Below are 6,250 nucleotides of genomic sequence, written 5' to 3'. Positions count from 1 at the left end.
AAAATACAGCACTGCTTAACACACGTGAAAGTAGAAACCTACCTACATTAAACTGTGGCATAATTGCTTTAGTAATACACAGCCAGACAAAACATACTAATAATTAATAGAACAGTGAAAGCAGCATCATGAATTCACTAGTTTCCTTGGGCTGGAAGTTCCTTTAGTCACCTCCCATGTGATGCAATAGCTGTACCTGATTAGCAAAAATTAAGTGTGGAGAGAAGGAAGCAGCACAGGAAAACAGATACAGCCCCTGCCTTTGGAGGGCACAGAGGTGAAGGCAGCAGCAGAGAATGGGGTTTTATGCAAGTTCTCCAGGGAACGGCAGGGCTTTCCCATGAAAAGCCTTCTTGACCTGAGGCCAAAGACTTCAACAAAGAAGAGACTTCTGCTCCTGATACTACCTTTTTTTTCCTCTCTTTTCTTCCCTGAAGAAAAAGAGGACTGGTGAGTGATCTAAGATTAAAGGTGCAGTGTTGCAATTTTGGGGCATTATGTCAGTTGTGAGAGATCAGACTGCGAATTAGGAAAAAAAAAAAAGTCAATTCAGAGGCATTACTAGAAACCCCATTATTAGAAAACCCAGACATAATCTTTGATAAACCCACGAATATTTGCAAAGCAAAAGAAATTCCCCAGTGCATATGAAAGCTTAAGAGACAGCAGGCAGTGCTCTGAGCATGATAAAAAATTAAAACCATTACAAGAGAGAGACCTGGGGTAGTATGTCCTGCAGAGCTAAAAGGCTGATCCCCAGGGAGCTGCAATGCAAGCCAAGCAGCAGCCCAGCTCTGGGGGAGAAAAAGAGGTAAAATCTGCCACAGATTGTGTTGTTTTGCTGCAGGTGTACAGCGTGGTCCAGGAGAGGAGGGCTGGCAGGGAGGGCTCCTTGGCAGGGGAAGCTGATGCTGCTGCAGCAGGAGATCATCAGCCTGAAAGGAAAATTGGGCTCTTGTGGAGCTGGATGCTGTGTGCAAACCAGTGTGAAGTTAGCAATACTGAAAGGCATTCACAGTCAGGAGACAGTAAAAAGATGAAATTCAGGGTTAGAGCTGCACGTTTATCCCTGCAGAGGAAAGATGGCAACAAGCAGTTGGTAACAAAATGGGGAAAGTTACAGTTTGCTTGCTAGGATGTTAAAAGACTGTGTGTCATCCTCCTGAATCCGTGGTGGAAAATTATTGCTGTGTCTGGGGAGTCTGAAGAGCAAGGAGATTGCTTAGCAAGGTAACAGAAAGTATCCAGAGAACTATTTTTCCTGAGAAAAGGGTCAGTCTTAGCTAAACTGACCTTTTAATGGTCAGTTTACAGGTACATACTTTTTACTGTCAGCACTGGAATTACTGCCCAGGATTCCTTGGAGATACATACCCTGTGGATGATTCTGTGCCTGATACCAGTGTCCCAGCCTTCCACTGCAGGCACTGGGATAGACACAAAGGGAAGACCGATGCAAAGAAGTCTGCGGTCAAATCCAAGCTCTGGCCACCTGTTCCTATGGCTCTACCTGCTTGCTGTCAGCAATATAAACCCTAGAAACACCCAGAGCCTTGCCCTGGTTTGCTTCCAAGCTGGGCTGCAGCTCTGGGAAGGCTGCTTTCACAGTCTTTCATACAGGGGAAATCGACAGAAGCCCTAAGTGATGAGGGGTGGAGAGGACAGCAGCTGCCTTTCATTGTGGTGCTGTGCTGGCTGGATTGTGTCCAGGCAGTTTGTTAGCACTGCCTACAGGTACCACTGTCCCTACCCTTAGTTACCCACTAGTAAATCTTCTCTGAAGCATTAATACGAGTTACTTGAACCTCTTCTGCTGCTTTGATTTAGCCTGGTTTGAGTTGCCAAGCAGCTTATTACACTTTGCACTAAACCCAGAGCAGCTGTGTAAGGCGACCCCCTGCCCATGCATCCAGCTCTGGGATGGCGGGCACCAGCCACTGCTGAGTTTGGATTTTGAAATGGTTTGTGAACCCCCCCCCAATCATGTCCTGGTCACCAGTGGATTGCTCCTGCTGAGCCCAGCAATGTGGCTGTAGCTGGGATGGTCTCCAGCCAGCTGCAGCATGGTCAAAGAGCTACATCACTCTGGTGTGGGGGGAATTTTGCCTCTAGCTTCAGTCAGCATTTCCAAGTCCTGTTAAACCTGAATAACCACAATCCAGGACCTTTGCTTCAAATGCATTGAGTGAAAATGAGGGTTCCCAAAGCTCTAGCGAAGTAAATTTGTCTATTCAGGATACTGCTTATGCACCAGGATATTTTTTTCCTTTAAGAGAGAAACGGATGCATATGGATTATAGTTGATAGTGTTAGTGTCTCAATTTTTATACTTTCACACACTTACCACTACAGATACTAAAAGGCTTGTGTGAAGGGTGCATTTACAGCTCTTCATTCCCAGGACTCTCGCAGGGACGTTTCAGTATGCAAAGTTCCCAACCCTCCCATATACCAACAGCCAGTGACTGCCAGGTCACATCCGCATTAAAAGTCACATTTGTTTTACATTAAACTTTGAAATCTTTAGTTAAACTAAAGTTAAACTTTGAAATCCATTTAATTACACTGGTGTAAAAGTGCTTGTGGATGCTCCTCTGTGCTTTAATTGAAATCTGATTTGCAGTGTTTTTTCTTTAGGAAAGCTGAATCTGTTTAAGAGTATCCACATGGGTTTGCAATTGGTTTCAATAAATAGAATTAAAACCAGGTTTTGCTTCAATTGCTGCAAGTTTTAATGCAAACAGGGCCTCTGCAAAACTGAAAATCCCCCAATTATTCTGGAGCGTTTCTCTCCCCTGTGAGACTGAACGTTTACATGTGTTTTCATGAGCGCAGTGTGGACGTTCTCCAGTACCCAACCTTTTCCTGAAACAAGCAACCTACTTTGAGTTTAGCAGCCTCTCCCCTGCCCCTGACTGGCTGTCGCCCTTCCAATCAGGCACAGAGGAAACATTTAAACACGCAGCCCCTATGCTCAGCCTCCCTGGCTCTGCTCAGAGCAGGAATCAGCCATGCAACTCAGCCCAGGTAAGGCCACACTTCACCATCCCAATTGCAGCCGTGTTACATTTAACAGGTCTTTCCCCTCTAAGTGCCCTGATTTACTCTTTGCCCCCTCAGTGCACCAAGAGAGGAGGAGAGTAAACCCCTCCTGTGCCCCAGGAAGGCAAAGGCACGGTGAGAGCGACTTGCACACAGCTGCAGCTTCTCCTGGTACAGCTCCCAGCAGCAGCTTTCCTGGATGAGAGCTGAGGGCTGGGGTGGGAGAGGCTGGGGATGGGGCAGGAAAGCTGCCAGGCGCTGTTGAGCCAGCCCAGGTCCTTATCCCACCTCTGCACAAGGCTGGTGAGGATCCTTTGGGCATGTGGCAGCTCCCCTGCTCACCCTCTGGTGCAGCTGGCTGCTGTTTTCACCAGCACTGCGTAATGCAGCGTCAGGGCTGCCACCCACGGATGAACAGATCCTTTGAAAATCCACGGGAGCCTGCACCTTCTAGAAACCTCCTCTCTTCCATTTCCACATGCTGTTAAATTACGCTGATGCCTAAGTGTAATCTTGCGGCTGTTCCCCGTGCCCATGAATTACTCAACGTGGCATGCTGGATCCTTAGCTGCAGGACAGTTTTTCCACTTGTTTGTTTTGAAAGCTCTTAAGAGCAATATACTATCAGCTGAGGTTTCTAATTAACTCTGAATAGCTAGTCTGCTGCCACTCAAGTGTAATTCTCATTAGCATCTCAGCTAACAAGCTTCAGTGTTTGCCCTCCTAATTAGCTTCTAGTTAGAAGTCTTTCCCTGTTCTAAGATGCGCTGTTGTTAATTGCACTTCCAATTGCTTTTACAGCAAACTCCTGAGAGACTGCTAAAGCTCTGGTTTGTGTAGCCTGGTAGAGATCAGTGCCTGGGACACTCAGCTGCAGGTTCTGTGTTCTCCTGTCGGAGTGTGTTTTCACCACATGTTACGCAAAGAGAAGGGGGGACAGAGCCACAGCTTTTCAATGAGGAAGTATTTTTTGCCTTTTAAACAGGTGGTAGAACTCGAAATGAGTCAGCTTAAAGCAAAGTACAGCTTTCACAGCTAATGCTGCCTAAATGGCTCTCCAGGGTTTCCCCCCACGCAGCTGTCCGTACAATGGCTAGTTTTCCGTGCCCGTGGGTTTCCAAGGGTTCCTGAGTGCCCCACAACATACCAAGATGCCCTCTTGCTGCTGATCCCCAAAGCCAGTTTGTCTGTAACCCGGACACAGAGTTTGTCAGGTTGGCTGTTCCTTCTGGGCTGCTGGCTCAGGCTGGTGTTTCTGTGGAATGCTCTTAGCACGGTTTGGTGGATGCCTGCGAGCTGGATTAACCCCTTAGTCCCCACGGCTTGGGAGCTCTCTCAGCACGGCGGGGTCAGTGGGCTCTGAGAGCTGTGCCCCTGCAGACCAGGGGCTGAGGGGAGCACGGTCGGGGGATGCCACTGGAGAAAAGTGTGGAGCATACAGAGAAAGGTGAGTCTTGAGCTTCACAGAGCACCTGAAGCTCTCAAGTGCTTGTTCCGTGGAAGTAAATCCGTTCTGCGCCTTTTCAAATCGCACATTTACTTCTCAAAGAGGGGGAAAATGTTGCTCAGCTTGTGAAGATTTACTAGTAGGCTCCTCACTCCAGACATGCCCAGACCCCACCCGTTACCAGCTCCTAAACTAAACCCCAATTTTTGTTGAGCCTTCTGAAATGGGTTTAACACATCCCGTGCATCCTGCTGCTCTGTGTAGGGTAAGAAGAGGCCTGCACTGAAACCAAATACTGAATTTTATCGTGGGGTGCCTGGATCCTTCTGCCTCGGTAACCTTTTCCTTCTCTTTTTCGAGATTGAGGAGTAAAGTTTAGATGTTACCAAGACAAAGTTAGAAGGTTGAGTCTTTATTTGTCTTGGCAGAATGACTGTAATCCTGTGATACTTTATCATGCTGTGACGGGAGGTTCTAGAGGACCCTTGCATGCAAGCAGAGCCCCCCTGAAGCAACATGCAGGTGTAAGGATGTGCTCCATCCATCCAATTATTGCATCCAATTAAATCCTAGAAAGAGAGAAATTCTGGTGATGAATATGCTTATAGTTCGTAACTCATTAAAAATTTAATTTAAGTATGGCATACTCACACTAATAGCAATAGATTTAATTAGTTATTGGTCCCTCAAATTTGCTTTAAAAAAAACATGTAAGAGCTTCAGATGGACCTGAGGTAACTGGGCAAGTTGAAAGGGGGAGAATGTGTTCACACAATGTTGCATGTCTGGTGCTGTTCATATCAGGTCTAATATTATGGGGCCAAATGATTCGTTATCATTTTTTTTCAGCTGTAAAAAGAAAATCAGAATTCAAGACACAGTCTTTGATGAGAAGCTGACTTTTTTTGATTTGACTTCCTATACCAATTAATGTGTTGGAAAGTGAGAGTAATGATGGTGAGCAAATCTCAGTGTTTGAATCTATTTCAGTTATGTATCAAAGAGGCATATTTAAATGAGCTGCTTAACCTCTGTTATCTGCAAAACTGGATTCCAAATCACAAATATGTCATTTACTGTGCTGTACTTTAGTTACAGATGGCACCATAAAGTGAAGCACGTGATATGATATAACTTTTTTTTAGAAGCTTTAAAGTAAAACTTGAGTTTGTGTTTAGGGAAAGAAAAGAAATATTTCCAAAGAAGGATCTGTAGAGTAAGTAATAAATACAGATTAAGACAAAGAATTGATCAAGGGTAGCAGACAGAAGAATTCAGAACAAGGGGTTTTTTGGTAAAGCAAGGAAAGGCACAAAACACTTAAGTGAAAGTTTTTATATATACAGTCTATGTCCAGCTACTGAGGGGCTTTACTTTCAGGGGAAAAAAACCTCCAAACCAATCAAAAGAACCCTTTTACATCAAAATTGTGCAGATGCTACCACCATATTAATGTGAGCCATCAGACATGAATTTGTACATCCTGCACATTTTATCCATTTGTGGTAATAAAGTTATTCCTTCTTCTAATAACGTCCACTTTGTGAGGGTTTTGTTGCTCCTTATTTCTGGGGGAAAAACCACCAAAGACTACCAGAGCCTGGGCAGCAGGCAACTACTACAACTGCTACAACTACTCCCCTTGCAAATTGCTGAACAGATAAAGCCAAGTGTGGAGAGCGTCTCATGATCTCTATCCTCTTTTACACGGTCTGCCCCAAGTATTTTTGTCATTAAATCAGTTTATGCAGTGCTGGCTTA

General features: G+C 45.2%; 1 long non-coding RNA gene across 1 annotated transcript; it reads left to right on the top strand.

The window, feature by feature from the left end:
- Nucleotides 1–2,951: 2,951 nt before the first annotated feature.
- On the top strand, nucleotides 2,952–5,989 carry LOC136290503 (uncharacterized). Its single transcript, XR_010721156.1, has 4 exons — nucleotides 2,952–3,027; nucleotides 3,121–3,177; nucleotides 4,754–4,823; nucleotides 5,339–5,989. It is a non-coding gene; the product is annotated as an uncharacterized lncRNA (long non-coding RNA).
- The last annotated feature ends 261 nt before the right edge of the window (nucleotides 5,990–6,250 follow it).

This window comes from Chamaea fasciata, unplaced genomic scaffold (assembly GCF_029207755.1).
Source record: "Chamaea fasciata isolate MVZ Bird 193981 ecotype frontalis unplaced genomic scaffold, bChaFas1.0.hap1 SCAF_6, whole genome shotgun sequence".
NCBI lineage: Eukaryota > Metazoa > Chordata > Aves > Passeriformes > Sylviidae > Chamaea > Chamaea fasciata.
Note: the sequence above shows the minus strand (reverse complement) of the source record. Positions and strands in the feature narration are given on the sequence as shown.